The following is a 17577-nucleotide window of genomic DNA, read 5'->3' as shown; positions in this document are numbered from 1 at the left end:
TTTAAGTTTTGAGCGGGCAAGAAATGCAGGATCTGGCCCTTATTTAGTAAGCTAAAGGGTAGCCTCTCAGAGTTGGTAAGACAAGTCCCACCTGTTCATGCTCTCTGTATGTGTGTATATATATCTCCTCAATATATGTTCCATTCTATATGCCTCTGAAGAAGTGGGCTGTAGGCCACGAAAGCTTATGCTCTAATAAATGTTAGTCTCTAAGGTGCCACAAGTAATCCTGTTCTTAAAGGGTAGCTGTTAAAGTTCATATGTAAACTATTTTTTATTTATCCATTTGTAATATTCCCCCCCCCCCCTTTTTTTTTTTTTTTTTGGTCTATTTGTAAAGTCCTTTCAAATTTTAGGGTAAAGAGGGGGAGGATTTCCAAAATTAGCTGCTTCAATGCTCTTTTATTATAAAATATAACAATTTATAATATGTCCACCCCAAAAAACCTTTGACATTCAGATTGTGGAATTTAATTTTCATATGGCTCACAGATGTGAAGGAAGAACATGCCAATTGCACGTATCCTTAAGAAGGTGCAGCACATGGTCCTTTCAGCTGGTTGGCAGCTGTGCTGTGCTGATAGGAAACAGGGTAATGCAGGGGTCTGAAACTGGCCGGCTCCTGTGCAGGATACCTCTCTCCCTCAGAGAAACCTGGTGCTTTCAGGCAAGGACCTGCCAAAAATTGATCCTTAATTTGTAGTTCTCTAAAGGATATGCATAATCAAAATGTATTTAAAAGTTATTGAAATGCCTGTAACGTCTGCAGAAGAATAACTTCCACAGAGACAAGTCACCTTTACAAAGACTTTTAGGCCATCAGTAAATAGTAGTTGTGAACACCTAAGATTACCTCTACCTAGAATAGTTGATCCCTTTCCTTGACTAGCTGTCGGAAGTTACATTTGTGATACCTGACCTACTTTTCAATATTTTCTTCAAAGTAACACAAAAATCCTCTCAAACTTCCTAACCAGTGACAACCAGTAACCAGTTCTTATTATTTAACATTGAACAGTGTTAAATCTTGCAGGTATGATTCCATACTCAGTTCCACTAACCTATTGCTCTGGATTTATGCTAGTATGACAGATCAGAATGTGGTCCGCATAGTCCATTTCTGCATTTATCTACAACTATGCAGCTTCCATTGATGTCATGTATTCTTAGTGCATCTCAGAAAGCTGAACTGGGCTCAGTGAAAAATATACATTGTACGTTAGATCCTCTAAACTATCCTTCCTTTCCTCCCCTTTACATTAGATTTATCTTTAATTTTATATTTCATTCCTTCAATCATTTTTTTTCTTGTTGATAAGAACCTGAGTTGTTTTTGGTTGGTTTGTTTTACATCAGAAGTTCTGGGGCGGGGGGAATGCCAGCTGTTTGAAGTCCTTGTTCATGATGGACGCTGCTAGCAGTGCCATCTATTGGAGAGTTTATTGCATCATTCTGATTTGTGCCCCTTTAAAGATGACAAACTCACTTTTTATAGACTCTCATTGTTTCAGAAATATGTCTGAAATCTGTATCTGGTGCCCTGCTGCTTAGAATATGCTTTCTGGAATGAGAAAACCTGATGTCTGTGCTTTGTATGGCAAATGCTTTTAGTTTCTGTGCCCCAGGGTCAAAATAATCAGTGTAAAGGAAGCATCAGCTATTAACTGCATCCCATTTCCCTTCACCTTTACATCCGCTCCCTGAAGTTGTGATGGGGGAATGCTGCATATCAATAATTCTTCCTCCATTTAATAAAATGCTAATTAGAACAACCAGGTTTCATTATCATTTGTTCTGCAGGTAAATGTATTTTAATTATGTGGAAAGGGAATGATGATTGTTTGGAGCTTCTGTACTGTAATGGTTTTGAAGTAGTCAAACTGTTTAGGTATTAAAGCAAAGCAGATGTATCAAAGATGCGGGGGGGGGGGTGGAATTTAAATTAGTAGTTTTAGTTTTGCAATCACATAGAACCATTAAGGACTATTGGGAGATGTGGTGTATTGTCATTTATAGCATCTAAAGCTTTGCTCCCTTGCATATGATAGTAAGATCATAGAAGTATGTACAGAGCTAGAATGAAAGCTCAAAAACAAACTCCAGCAAGGTTCAGATGTCATTCACCAGATCCTAACTTGCCACTAATGTGTTTTTATTTCTGAATCATATCCAAAACTAGTTACTTGTATTTTGGTTCTCATTCTGATATGAAAAAAAAAAAAAACCAAAACCCTCTCTCTCAAATAAAATCTTGCAGATTTCAGTTTGAGATGTCAGATATCCCAAGAATAGCTAATTGCCTGAGATTTTCACCATGTTGATTTGAAATCTCTTGAACAGCTTATGAGATTTTGGTATATTGAGTTGTAAATACTTTGTTGTCCTCGCTTAATGATTTAGCCTCAGACTAGAACACTGATCTAAATATAACTTGGTCCTTGTTATAAGCACCACTTATTTAGATGCATAATGTGTGCTAAAATCAAAAAACGGTAGTTGCAACTGCTACTGTAGTTACCTGTTTTAAAAAAAAAAAAAAAACAACAAAAAACCCAACAACTTTGCTTTGTCATTTGCATAACTGGTACACTAGATTTACCTGCAATGGTCAGCTCAAATGCTTTACACCCAAATTCACTACTTAAAAAGCATACACTAGAGATACTGGATTATGATGGCATAGTATTTAGTGTGACATTGCTACATGGGGAAGAAGAAAAGCACAGAAACATAAATTGTCTGCAATCTTATTTCCCTTTGGAGTCTTTGAATAAATTGGATTGGCCCTTACTTTGCCTTTTCCATGCAACTTATCTTTAGGCTGGTCCACGCTAACCCCCCCGCCAGTTCGAACTAAGATACACAACTTCAGCTACATGAATAACGTAGCTGAAGTCGAAGTATCTTAGTTCGAACTACAAGGTACTTACCGCGGGTCCACACGTGGCAGGCAGGCTCCCCCGTCGACTCTGCGTATTCCTCTTGCGGAGCAGGAGTACCGGTGTCGACAGCGAGCACTTCTGGGATCGATTTATCGCGTCTTGTCTAGACGCGATAAATCGATCCCAGAAGATCGATTGCTTACCTCCGGGTTCGGCGGTAAGTACAGACGTACCCTTAGTTTCTTCTGCATCATTCTTATTTCTGTTATCTCTCTTTCTTTAAAAGTAAGGGGACGGGAGTATGGAGAGAGAAGAAGAAAAATAGGAGTCAGTTTCTGTTCTGTCACTCCAGTGCAAATCTAACACCAGTTTAAATTATTTTGGATTTACATAAGAGTAAAGAAGAGCAGAATTTGGCCTGAGGTTTCTAAAATGGCACATGGACAGAATTCAAAACATGGCCTTACTTGTTCAATTATTCTTTGTTCAATTATTCTACTGTAAGATCTCCCGTGTAGCTGCTCTATGCTGACGGGAGGGACATAGCCTGAGTCCAAAGTTTAGATCCTCAAAACCCCTGCGCAGCTGCCATCTAACCCTTTAGGTGCCTAAATTCCCATGACATTTAACTTTCCAGTACTAAAGTTCCCTAGGTGCCTTGGTCTGCCAGTGGCCATCCAAGTCCTGATGCCTAGTGCCTAACTCATGCCTAACCCCCATGAGATCTTCAGACCTGGCATTCCTCTACCTATCTTACCTGCAGGGCCCAATCTGTAGGCATTCTCAAAAGAATCTGAAGTCAAATCTCTGATTTGGAGGAATGATTTGAACCCACATCTCCCACCTCTCAGAAGAGTACCCTAGCCCCACTGGATGATGGGATATTCTAAGATGGGGCTTTCTCATTGGCTCCTATTGAAGCCATTCCACTTCATGTAGATAAATAGTCATTAGGTCAGGGAATTAAACTTGGAGTCCTACATCCCAGCTGTAGACCCTAAACACTAAGCTATAAACTCAATCACACACTTTTTCTGGCCCAATGAACATGTGAAATTACAAAAGAGAATTTTTGGTTGCTATAAATACAGAAAAAGCCTAATTTCCTTTTTTCCCTCCACTCTTCCTCCCCCCCCAATCCCAGTTACTCAGCCTCTCGCTAGGCATTTCTTTTGAATGTCACTTTGTATTTATAACTTTCATTTGGAATACATATGCTGTTCACGTAAAAACGCTTTACTCCTGTCTCTTGTACCATTTTCAGTTTCATTGGTACTTTGCTGCAGTTAAAGCAGTTTTCCCATTTCAAATAAATATTTTGATCATTGAGCTGGTTTAGCTGGATACGTAAATAGACAGGAATATTTCTCTATTAACAAGGAGGTGGAAATAAAAAAGTTCTTTATATAAAAGTTGTCTTTGTTGCTGACCTAAACTTTGCCTTTACTATACACTGAGAAAAACTTCAGACTTCCTTATTTTCCTTTTTAAGCTTACCATTGATTAATATGCCTGGTCCTGAATGCCCCACCTCTCTATTTTGTTAAAGAAAGCAAAGAATGAAAAAGAAATGCTGTACATGCTTTTACAACCCTGTTTTAATGGATTGCCAGAGTATTAGTAGCACTATATTTGCTTTATGCATGGGTTAGTGATAAATGGCTGCACTGTTGTATTTAACATTTCTATTTAACTTTTCTTGATTTGTTCATGATTGGTTTACTAGATCAAGAATTAGTAGCGTTATGTTATGTGATCAGAGACTGTCCTGGGTTTTAATGGATTCTTGCGGTAATCCAATAACTGATTAACCCTGATGATATAACAGAGGGGGAGGAAGTGGGACATGAAGTAGCTACAATGACTGAAGATCACTAAGAGTGAATATCTCTAGTTCTATGAGATTCTGTAGGAATTTAAGGACATGGGCATTATAAAAATACTATGCAGATATAAGCCTGTTCCCATTGATGTTAACCAGGGTTATGTCATTGACTTCAGTGGGAGCAGGACTGGGCTCTGTAATGTTTCCTAAAATTTCCTGCAGATTAGGATCTTAGTGAACTCTGAGGGGAAAATGCATTATTGAGCAGTCACTTATCTTTTAAATAAGAAAGGGGCCTAAAAACAATATTCCATTTCCTGAATTCTCTTCTGAATATAAAATTCATTCTGGGATCACACCTCCTTTCTCAATATCAATCTGCAATTTGAGAATAAGGTTATGACTCTGGCATAGAAGAGGTCTAATGAATACTACTACTGTACATCAGTGGGCCATGGATATTGGAGATCCATCTGTGTGCCTCTATTGAACTTTATGAAGATCACTACAGGAGCAAGTTGCACATTAAAAAGTCAAGAAATGCAAGATATGTTTTTACTTAAATCCAGTTGGGGCCTGATCATGTCATGTGTTGTTTGCTCCCAGTTTGCTTTGATTTCACTGGAAGGTAAGGGCCTGGGACACCTGTTCGATAGGGGAATTCAAGAAAGAGGATGCTTATTTTCATTGGCTGGCTAGTAGAGCCCTGCAGTGAGACTGGGATCTCACAGGGCCTCAGGAACCCGCTGACAAAATAGTGTGAGTGGGATCCAACAATAGTCCCAATGCAGGGCTCTACTGGCTAGTTCCAGTTATCAGGTAGTCGATTTTCTTTTGTCAATCTTAATTTGGACATTGCTTCCCACTAAGTACATGAAGTGCTTGAGAGACATCAGTGTGTCATTGTAAAGGAGTAAGAGATTATGAAAAAAAACTTTGGTAAACCAGGTAATTTTAAAATCAAAGAAATTTTTTTTACCAAGCCCACAAGGGAAAAATAAAAATGGCTGAAGAAGGCCGGGGAGCCATACAAGGGGTTTCCTGGCTGGTGTCCCCAAGGCAGAGACCAAGGGCTAGAGAGGGCTGCAGGCAGGAGGAGCAGCAGCAGAGAGGGAGATACTTGCCAGCTTTAAGCCAGAGAGCTGGAATCAAGGGCCAGAGATGGCAGAAAGAAGGGATAGCAGTGGAGGGCCTTACGCATTGATGTATCCTTGCTAGAGACTCAGATCCAGAGAAACAGTCAGAGGGCCAGGACAGTGGGGGATGCTCCCCTGTCGAGGATGATCCCAACAAAGAGGCAGCGGAGTTCCTGATGGGAAGAGCAGGGTTGCACCCCAGAAGGACTGTCAGGGACATCCTGGCAGAGGGACAGGGTGGAGGACAGATAAGGAGCCTAGCTTTGATGGAAGCTAGGCTGGGATATGGTGAGAACAAGGACTATATACATTGGAGTGATATGGACTAGGTTCTGGGACTTTTGTGTTAGACTATTTGCATTAGGTTTTTTGCAATAAAGTGGCCCCAGCAGGGATCTCCTTTAATTAGAGTCCTTTAGGTAACCCATGAGGGACCACTTGCAGGGCTACCATAAGGGGGTGTCTGGGAGGAGGCCACTTGTTTACAAGGGACATTACAGAACTGGCACCTCATGTTTAAACAGGACTGGAGAATGCTCCCCCTCCATGCCCTGGGCCCTCCCTCTTGAGTCCCAAACCGGGAGACTGACTTGCTTCTAGCAGCTCAGCCTCAGACACCCCTGTTACTCCTCTGCTGTCCTTTGTCCCTTTCCCAGGCAAAAGGGTTACCTAGTCTGCACCTTTCCCTTTGTTCTCCAGCATCTCCTGCTGATTCTTGCAGGAGATGGGCCCCAGATATCAGTTGCCAAGATACAGACGGTCAGCAATTCTCTGTGCCCAAGCAGTCAGTTGGCAGTCACACCTGCCCTCTACGGGTTTCTGCAATGATCACACACCCTTTCCCCCATCACCTAGATACCTGAATAAGTAACACATAGGGAAAACTGAGGTACACACAGAGAAAATATTAAGAACATTCCCACTTTGTCACAACTTCATAGAAAAATTGTTTCAGTACCCAAAGGAAACAGAAATAATAACACTACTCTACAGCCAAAATGCTTCTGAAATAAATGTAGTAAACTTTACTAATTCTGGGTCACTGAGAACAAAAATGATGCTTCAAATTGTTGATTGGCTCTAGTTTTCAAGATATGTTATTGGGTCAGTATATATGACCCTTGACTTGGGAATGGTGGAGGATAAGTGAGTTATAAAGAGAAGGGATCTCAATTTAAACCAGAAATGACTAAAATACATCTTTGACTGGATTGATGAATAAATCTATGACTGGGTTTGGACAGTACTTGCTTTTTAGGCAAAACAATTAATGATGCAATCTGAAGCTGGTATTGCGTCATACATGATATGAATTGCATCATGTTATTCCTAGAAGTCATGGATGATGCAATCATAACGAAGCTTACATCACTCTGCTGAACAAATTGCCCTATATCAGCTCTAGAAATCATACAGTGTCGTGCTCTCTTATTTGTCAGTGTTTGATTTTGCAAAGGGATACATTTCTGTTTAGCCAAAGTGAGCAGAGATGCCTCGTACTTGTGTGAACAGTGCAGATAAGTTCTGCTACGTTTGTGGTGAAGTGACTTTTGCATCACAAAAGTGCAGTATAACCACTCTAGTTAAGACAGCCTATCACCTTTATTTTGGCTGCAAAATTGGAGATCAGGACAAGAGGTGGGCCCCACACACATGCTGCAACACTTGTGCAACAAATCTTCACCAGTGGTTGAACAGGAAAAGGAAATCTATGCCTTTTGCAGTGCCAATGATTTGGAGAGAGCCAACAGATCATACCAGCAATTGTTACTTCTGCATGGTGCCTCCAGTTGGGAAAGGTGTGTCAAAGAAGAAAAAGTGGACTGTGCATTAGCCAAACATTCCATCAGCTATACGCCCAGTACCCCACGGAGAAGGACTGCAGGTTCCTGATGCACCAGAATCATTCTCACTTGAGTCAGACGAGGAAGAGGATGAAACTTCTGGTCCTGAACCATCAATGTCACAGGACCCACATTTTCTCCCATCCTCCTCCTCTGAACCACACCTCATAACACAAGGTGAACTGAATGACCTTGTTAGGGATTTGGAACTACCCAAGAGTAAGGCAGAGCTGTTGGGCTCCAGACTACAGCAGTGGAATCTCCTGGCAGGTGATGTTAGGGTTTCCATGTTCCGTGACCGTCAAAAGGATCTTGTCCCATTCTACTTCATGGAAGGTGATCTTGTAGCCTGCAACAACATCGATGGTGTGATGGCAGCCCTCAACATCATTCACGATCCAGATGAGTGGAGACTGTTCATTGATTCATCGAACATGAGTCTTAAAGCTGTTTTACTGCATAATGGAAATGTTTTGCCATCAATTCCAGTTGGTCATGGAGTCCATATGAAGGAAACCTATGACAACATGAAACAACTTTTGAGGTGCATAAACTATGACCAACATTGGTGGCAGCTTTGTGGCAATTTGAAGGTTGTTGCTCTCTTGCTTGGTCTGCAGACTGGATACACAAAGTACTGATGTTTTCTCTGCAAATGGGATAGTCGTGCAAGAGATTCCCACTACATCAAGAAAGATTGGCCACTCCGACAGTCATTGGAGCCTGGGAGGAAGTGTTCAGCATCCACCACTTGTTGAATCAAGAAAGATTTTGTTACCACCCTTACACATCAAGCTGGGTCTGATGAAGAACTTTGTCAAGGCCATTGACAAAACACAAGCAGCTTTCAAGTACCTCCATGGAAAATTTCCAAGGTTAAGTGAAGCTAAGATAAAGGAAGGTGTCTTTGTTGGTCCTCAGATTCGTGAACTTCTTCGAGATGATGCATTTGACCATGCACTGCGTGGCAAGGAAAGGAGGGCATGGAAAGCCTTCAAGTTAGTGGCAATAAATTTTCTCAGAAACAACAAGGCAGACAACTACAGGTTGTTGGTGGAAAACCTCAAGGCATACAAAAGCCTCGGTTGCAACATGTCACTAAAGATACATTTTTTGCACTCTCATCTAGATTTTTTTCCACCGAACTGTGGAGCAGTGAGCGACGAGCACGGCGAGCGATTTCATCAAGACATTGCAACAATGGAGAAACGCTATCAGGGCAAATGGAGCCCATCAGTGCTTGCAGAGTATTGCTGGACAGTGACAAGAGATGCTCCATTTAATGAATACAAGAGACAAGCCAAGAAGCGCTGAGTAGACACTGAATAGGACTAAACTATGTACATAATATTTTTTTGCCTTTTGTTTCATAATAAATTTTATTTATATAACCCTTTTGCTGATTTTTAAAGTATTACATAAACAGGACAGGTGAAATATTATCATGTAAAGCAACCCTAAACACATGAAAAGATCTAGGTTTACAATTTATGATTAAAACTCTATCTACACAATATACATAGACATAAAATGTAAAAACTTAAATATCTTAGAAACAGTAGCCACTCAGTTGTTTTAATTGTCATATTTGAATTCAGCACATCAAAATACATAATAAATAGCACACTTTATCTCTGAAGCAGACGACTTCTCAAAAATTGTAGACCAGTGTAACCAGACACACCTATTGTACCACTATCAACACAAAACACCACTGTGACATTAGTCAGCTATTAAGCAGATGGATAGCGTATGTATTTTTGCAAGCTGTTGGGAGAGAAGCAACATAATTGAGACAAATTCAGTCTGTAACAATAATAGTAAACATTTGCATAATGACACATTTATTAACCACATTTTGAAAAGCATTCAAGCAACATGTGCACTAAAATAGCTTGGTAGTGACAAATCAATGTACTAGGAAGCACTCAGTGAACTGGAGGAATAAGTATTTTTCAGTGTTCCATTTTCTTTATTTTTCTTTTCCTGTACAAAATTAAACACAATCATGAGTGAAATTTGGGCAAATCACGACCCATTTCAGCCAAAAATCTGTTGAACCTGTGCATTTCAAAAGTCTGATGCATTTGTTTGCTGATTTAGGCTTCATCAGTTCAAAAGCATATATATGCAAACATGCTTCTGAAAATTTAGAAAAATTAAGCAGCCTAAATATGTTGTCATCCCTTTTATGTCCTTTTAGGTATCTGATAATACAAGAGCCGGGGGGAGGGATAACTCAGTGGTTTGAGCATTGGCCTACTAAACCCAGGGTTGTGAGTTCAATCCTTGAGGGGGCCACTTAGGGATGTGGGGCAAAATCAGTACGTGGTCCTGCTAGTGAAGGCAGGGGGCTGGACTCGATGACCTTTCAAGGTCCCTTCCAGTTCTAGGAGATGGGTTAGGATAGGACTATTCAATAGAAATAATTGGTAGCATCAGATGTACTTTCCTTGAACTCACAGACACAGATGCCAAAAATATTAATTTGATAAACAATTTTAAATCACTGTGAAGAGCTTAAAAGGTCAATCTCAGAAGAACTCTGCATTACCCATAGTGCTTAAGTTACTTGTGCAGAAAACTTTTAATACATTGCACATTACTGGGAGCTTTTAATACATTTAGACTTTAAAAAAATAACAGATTTGTAATACTGATGTATACTTTTACAGCAACTTAATTCTTAGGAATCTCAAACAACTGACAAACTACTAAGGGCCGGATGTGCACTGGAGAGGAAATCAAAGGGCCCCTTGTGCCCCATGTACAGTAGCTGGGCAAAATTCCAGATCCTGCTCACTCTAAGCTAGGGTGACCAGATGTCCTGATTTTATAGGGACAGTCCCGATTTTTGGGTCTTTTTCTTATATTGGATCCTATTATCCCCCACCCCCTGTCTCGATTTTTCACACTTGCTGTCTGGTCACCCTACTCTAAGCATAAGAGCTACGTGTGCCCTGCATATCCAGTTGCCAGACACTCACAAAGTGGGTAGGGAGAGGTACATCACTACCTCGATATAACGCGACCTAATATAACACGAATTCGGATATAACACAGTAAAGCAGTGCTCCATGGGGGTGGGGCTGCGCACTCCGGTGGATCAAAGCAAGTTCAATATAACGCAGTTTCACCTATAACGCGGTAAGATTTTTTTTGGCTCCCAAGGACAGCGTTATATCCAGGTAGAGGTGAAGTTAAAAGGTGTGCCCATGCTCCCACTTCATTGGCTAGCACATTTGACTGGGCACAGACAAGCAAGCATGAACACTTATCATAAGGTGTACTTCCAAGTCCTCTGTCACCTACAGAATTTTTTTTTTTTTTATTATGATAGCTCCAAGAGGTCCCAGTGAAGATCAAGACCCCACTATGCCATACAAACTGAGTGAAAACAACCCCTGTACCAAAAAACTTGGAATCTAAATAGACAAGACAGATAAAAAGATAAAGGTCTCTGTACCTAATAGAAAAAGCACAAGGCACATTGAAAATAACCTCATAGGCCTGATTATCTCATCAGTGGCATGCACACAACTGCCATTGGAAGCCAATGGGAGTTTTTCATGTGCAGTTGCTAGGATATGGGGCTCCAGATTACGTGCTGTAGCATACCTTGAAAATATACTATGTGTAATTGTAAACACTGTGGCATGTTTTTGGTTTGGTTCTCCACTCTCCCATTCCCCCCCTCCCCTTCTTAAAAGATACTCAGCATGGCATATTCTGTGTCTTAGATTAAAATCTGGACTGATGATATTCAGCTAAATCTGATGGTTTTTATTGAACTTCGGGGGTTGGATTTTCCGAAGTATCTGGTATCAGCCCTAACATGGCTCCTGTTTGAAGTCAATAGAAACCAACGCTAAGCTCTTTGGAAACTCCTACTGCTAAATTGCACAAGCTCTTCTGTGCTGTATTGTGCTAGTATAACCCTTGACTCCAGGTTATCCTTGGCTAAGTCAATCAGACAACTATACAGAACTAAAAGACTGAATTACTTCATAGTCTGCTGGGTTCTAGTCTTCCATCAGTAAGGGTTCCCCATAGCTTCAATAAGGGTTGTGATAGATTTCCAGGAAGGATCAGACAGCTGTATCTTTCATAACCTCTATATTCACAAAAGACTTAAAACCAACCAACCAAGCAACTCATCCACATATTAACAGTTCAGTTATAATTTATTTAAGGAAAAATATTCATAATAACAATCCCCAAAAAAGAATAATAATCCATTAATGATATTATTTAGTCTTTGGTAATTTTAAGAGATTCATGAGCTAATGTCTTTGCATTTCTCAGTAAATTAATTCATTAATATCATTACTTTCCAGTGACATTTTCTGTTCTGGCAAATTTTTGCTTAATTGAATGTTTTCATTAAGTGTAATAGAGAAAGCATCAACATTAAAAGAAGTAAAATATACGAGTCCTTATTATGTCTTTTGGAGTTGTATTTAAATCCCATTCAAGATAGCCAGTATGACTGATACGTTGTGATCTTGAAAATTAACTAATGGGTATTGTTTATGAATATAAAATATTATAAAAATTACAAGTTATTTCATAATATGTTAATGCTAAACATAATGAAATCTGTTTACTGGTTATGACATTAATGGTTTAAAACCTCACTAAAATAATAAACTTGATATAAATGTTTGTTAATTTGTTTTGTAGGTTTTATTTATTAGAATAATTGTATTGCTTTGCTTCTCTTCTCTTGTTATTTCACCCCGAAAGAGTGGTCTTCCACATTCCCATGAAAGTCCATTATTTTGCAACAATTGGTGTTATGTTTCATGACATACAAAGGGAGAAGTTAGATTAAAAAACATAAAATGCTCTTGCTGGAAGACTGCAACATGACATTTCTCTGTTTCTTAGAATGCAGAATACCACACAAGAATAGAGAGAACAAAGCAAAATACCCCCTTTAAAACAGAGAGGCACAAGTCACCTCACTTTGCTGTAGGTTGGCTCTTTGCAGGCTGACTCTGATTATACTCTTCCCTACAGAACTTCCTGGCCTGCAAGCAGGACTAGGAAATCCCTTAAGGTTTAAAAGAGAGCTTGAAATTGTAACAGTTTTCAATATACCACATCACCAATGGAGACTTCTGTATTTGCTGCCGAGGATCTTCATTTCAGAGCTCATCAGTACTGCATAGTATTTAGCTGAAGGACTCAGTGTTGCTATCACCTTCATTTTAGCTGCAGCCTTCAGAACAGCTGAGATTGTATCTTCCAATGGAGGACAGATCCATCTTATGGATCACTGGTCAATCAGTGGCTGTTAGCCAAGATGGTTAGGGATGCAACCCCTGCTCTGGGTATCCCTAAGCCTCTGACTGCCAGATGCTGGGACTGAACAACAAGGAATGGATCACTTGATAATTGTCCTTTTTTGTTCATTCCATCTGAAGCATCTGCTATTGGCCACTGTCAGAAGACCTGATGATGGGTTAGATGAACGGTTGGTCTGACCCAGTATGGCTGTTCTTATGTGCGTCCAGCCTATGGCGCGGTAGACCAAGAATTAAATAATCCTTTCCTTATCTTTTGTTCCATAAATACCCAAAATAAATAAAATTTGGAGATGAACTGTCTTTCAGTACCATGTATAGGGGCCTATGACATATGATGATACCCTAAGACATCAGTGAAAACTCTTGGATAAGTCTCTGTTCATTGTGCTAAAAAGATACATAGTTTCTTTGATTAAGAAAACAAAGAAGCTTGTTTCTTGCTGGCAACTTTGTGAGTGTCTTTGTTGGACAAGTGACTAGTATAGCAAATAGTGAACCATGCCTTTACGAATTCCTAACTATTTAAATATCTTGCTAAGAGTTCTTACTTTTAGTACCCTTGGATAGCAGCAGACTTTGGGCCTGTCAGCTACAGTAACTAGTGTATAACTGACATAAGAGAGAGGAAACCAACCGATTGTCTTCAGCTCCTGCATACTCCCAAGTAAAAGCAATCCTTCTGCAGTAATAAGAGTTTCTTGTAACCCTGCTGCCTGCCAGTTTCTCTAGCTACCTATGTTAAATTTGCTTTAGTTTCTAAACACCACTACTTGATATTTGGCTTTATAGTCTTTCTGTACTATATCGGTGGTTACACTGAGTTCATCACAAAATTTCATGTCCTCTTCTAAGTGGACTAAAGTCTTGTGTGTAAGCAAGTGTGGAGGATAATATATTAAAGTTATCACATTGTAAATTGGCCAGTTTACAATTTATCCTATATTTAATACCTCACTGGCTGCTGTTGATCATGTAATTATTTTATTTGTACTGGGAAATGTTCCTTTGTGATCAAACACAATTATTTTCCTTCTTACCATTTAAGTAGTGCTATCAGAAAACAAATGTTACTTATTCATACTGTTTTTCTATTAGGATTTCATAATGAATGATACATTAATATGGATTCTGGCTCAAATCACAAGATTTAGGTTAAGTCTTCCATTAGGAAATCTTGAAAGCTTTAATACTGGATGCTAGAAAAAATGAGATATAAGTAAATACCATTAAGACAAAATGACAATCTTATAAAAAAAATGGCTGTATTAGGACTGAACCTTAATTCTCAAAATATAGATAATTATTTGAAAACAATTTTATCTTCTCGCCCTCCCACTATACATGTTCATCGCTTTGTAATTTAGACTTTAATTTTAGTAATAGTATCACTTTTCACCTGATTTTCAGAGGTGATGAGCCCTCGGAACTTCCACTGACTTAAATGGCAGATTAGTACTCTTAGCTGAAGTTAGCATCTTGAAAATCAGGTCCTCTTTTTAAAATGTTGTAGCTGGGCTTTTCAAAGCAGTCTACGTGATTTAGGCTGTCTACGCTGGAGACCTGCCAGCGGCACAGCTGTACCGATGCAGTTGCGCCACTGTAAGATCTCTCATGTTGTCGCTCTATCCCAACATGATAGAGCAATCCTGTCAACATAATTAAACCACCTCCAATGAGCTCTCCTGCCAACATAGCGCTGTGTACACTATCACTTATGCTGGTGAAACTTACGTTGCTCAGGAGGGTGTTTTTTTCATACCCCTGAGTGACATAAGATTTGTCAACATAAGTGGTAGTGTAGACATGGCCTTAGATACATCTTTAAAATAACATAAAAAAGGAAAAGAGTAATGTAAAACACTAGCATCCTCCTACAAGCTGTGAAGGAAGGAAGAGAGAAACAAAGATATTATTACTATTTCTGTTTTTAACTATTTTGGATATGCTCAGATGCTGTGTAAATACCTGAACAGACAGAATGGACATTAAGGTTGGTCTATCAAGCACATTAAAGTCCAAGAATTGCAGAAGATAATGGTGTTTCCACTCTGATACTGTTGGCAATCTTATAAATATGTAGTATTTTCTATTTTAATTTTTTGGGGTTGCCTTAAATTTTAATTTGTTCATTAATTCTATTACATGCTTATGGGTAACATCAAAAATACTGAATAGTTTAGAAATTTCTTGACTTAGTAACATTCAATTTTAATTTATTCACTTCTATGTTTGTAATGTATACAGGTAGCATCAAAAGTACAAAATGTACAACATGGTTGAGATGCCAGTGAGTTATGGCAAATGAGGTAGCTGTTTTAACGTTTGTGTTAAAACTAGTGTGTTGGATTTAGTTTTTAACTTGATGATTCCAATATAGACCTTCAAAAATAGCAGCAGCAGCAACAGCAGCAACGACGAGTAGAATGGTTTTATCACTTGTTTGCTGGACTCAAATCATATCCTGCCTGCCTGCCATCCTCCCCATCAAGTTCAGATCAATTCTGTAATCAGTCCAGTTACAAAACTTTTGGAGAGTAAGACAAAGGTATGAGACAACAGGTGTTAAAATTCCACCAAGACTCATTGTGATTGGAAAAAAACACTTACAAAAGTATCGTCAGTGGCTGCAATACATCAGTTTTTGTGTCTGTTTGCAATATTCAGATTGCAATGAGAAAACAGACTGCTTTGAAAATGGAAAATGATACAAAATAACTAGCCCTCAAGTTAGTTTTGACAATGAAATTTCTTTGCCTATAAAATTTTCCTTCTACCCTGTCAATGACTATAACTTGAGATGCGGGGAAATTTAATGAGTGGCTCTGCTGATTAAAAAATAAATCAGTCTGGATCTACTCTCCCCCTTCCCTCCCCCTCCCGCCCAACTCTTCTCTGTCTGGGGGTCAATATGGGAATGAGTAGTTTTAAGGAGATGGCAAGAAAAAGATAACCTGTTCTGTTCTTTCTTAGCAGCATGTCATTGTTATAGTAAGTTAGAAGTTGTGTGCATCTCAAAGCACCTCTGAGAGTTTTGTAAATTATTCACTCATTCCCCTTATTTAAGGAAATGAAAATATGAAAATGTAGCAAATATTTATTTAATCTTTTAAAAAGTTCTTTTTCTCCGTTTATAGTAACGAGGAAGAGGGAAGGGAGAACCAGCTCAGACTGAACAAGAAGAGATCCAAGCCTTTACTCTTCCCCTAATCACTTTTAGGTTTGATATAACTTTGCACAAGTTCACATCCCCTCCTTCTCCACTGCAAGGTCATACAGTCTGACTGCCAGGCTTATTTCTGCTCATTTACCTCTAGAGAGTTGCTCATTAGTGGCCCCAGGCATGCCCTTTCCCTTAAAGTATTTGTAGTCCCAAGATGTGCCATGAACTTAGCAGTGCTTCTAACAGGAAAGCTCCAGAACTGCATAAGATTTAAGTGAAGACATAGCCACAGTCAACAAGGAGGGTGCAGGACTCCACACTGCATTAGCTTCTGTCTGCTGCTATTTGTGAGGAGGTTACAGGTCCTTCCCATGAGAGGAATCTGCTTCCTACTGCTAGGAAGAGGCTTGTGGAGCCCAGCTCTGCAGAGTCTGTAATTGATAAGGTGGGAGAGGAGGCTTAAAAGCTACCCCTCAGAAAGGATCCTCTTGCTCGGAAGGACTTCAGGGTCATATTGTAATCTGATTCTGCTTGGTTAGTATTACACTCCTTCTTAGCAAGCAAGCAAGCAAAGCTTCTCTCATCCTTCTGATACTATGCCTCATGCTGCTTCTTTCCTCTCCTCTCCTTTTATTCTGCCATTGCCTCTCTAGCTGCCACTCTTTCTCTCCCCTCAATAGACTTTCATCTTCAGTAGGAGGAAATTGTGAGCTTCTTACAACACACAATTTTTATTTTTAGATTTATATATATTTTTCTTTTGTGGGGGAAGAGATTTGTCATGTAAATACTGTGAACAGCAAATTGACAAAAGTCATTGGGGGTTACCATTTTATTCACACTAAAATGTGTAGCTGTGAACACATTTGAGTTGTTTTAGTCTTTGCCTCCTGAATTTCGACGTACATTTGCCATACACTACCACCCCCATCAATGCTGTCTTTTTGGAAAGAAACCAAAACATGACTATATTGAGTTGATAGTCAACGTAAATTTAAAAGGATCCTAACTTGATATCTTGTATAAGGTGTGCAGGTCAAAGCTGCTTAGTCTCAACCCTATTTCACATTGTGCTTATTAACAGAGGTAATCGGTGACTATTTACTTCGCATTGCAAAAATAAATAAATGGGGAGAGAAACAGAGGATGACTTAAACAAAATGAATATTTATTATAGCAACCACTGAAACATGTGACAAATATTATCTCTTGAGACTCAGAAGAGAGAGCATCCTGAAAGTACTACATTCACTCAAATAAAATGTGATTCCCAATTTTCAGAATGTTTAAAGGGGAAAAATTACTCAAAATGTTAGGTGACATGCAAATTATTGATTGAATATCATACGTCCTTCACACAGCCCCTTGTTTCTCTTGATTGCCTTATTGACAAATGGTGGCATGTTAGAAAACAAGTT

The sequence above is a fragment of the Trachemys scripta genome, chromosome 6 (assembly GCF_013100865.1).
Source record: "Trachemys scripta elegans isolate TJP31775 chromosome 6, CAS_Tse_1.0, whole genome shotgun sequence".
NCBI classification, from domain to species: Eukaryota; Metazoa; Chordata; order Testudines; family Emydidae; genus Trachemys; species Trachemys scripta.
Note: the sequence above shows the minus strand (reverse complement) of the source record.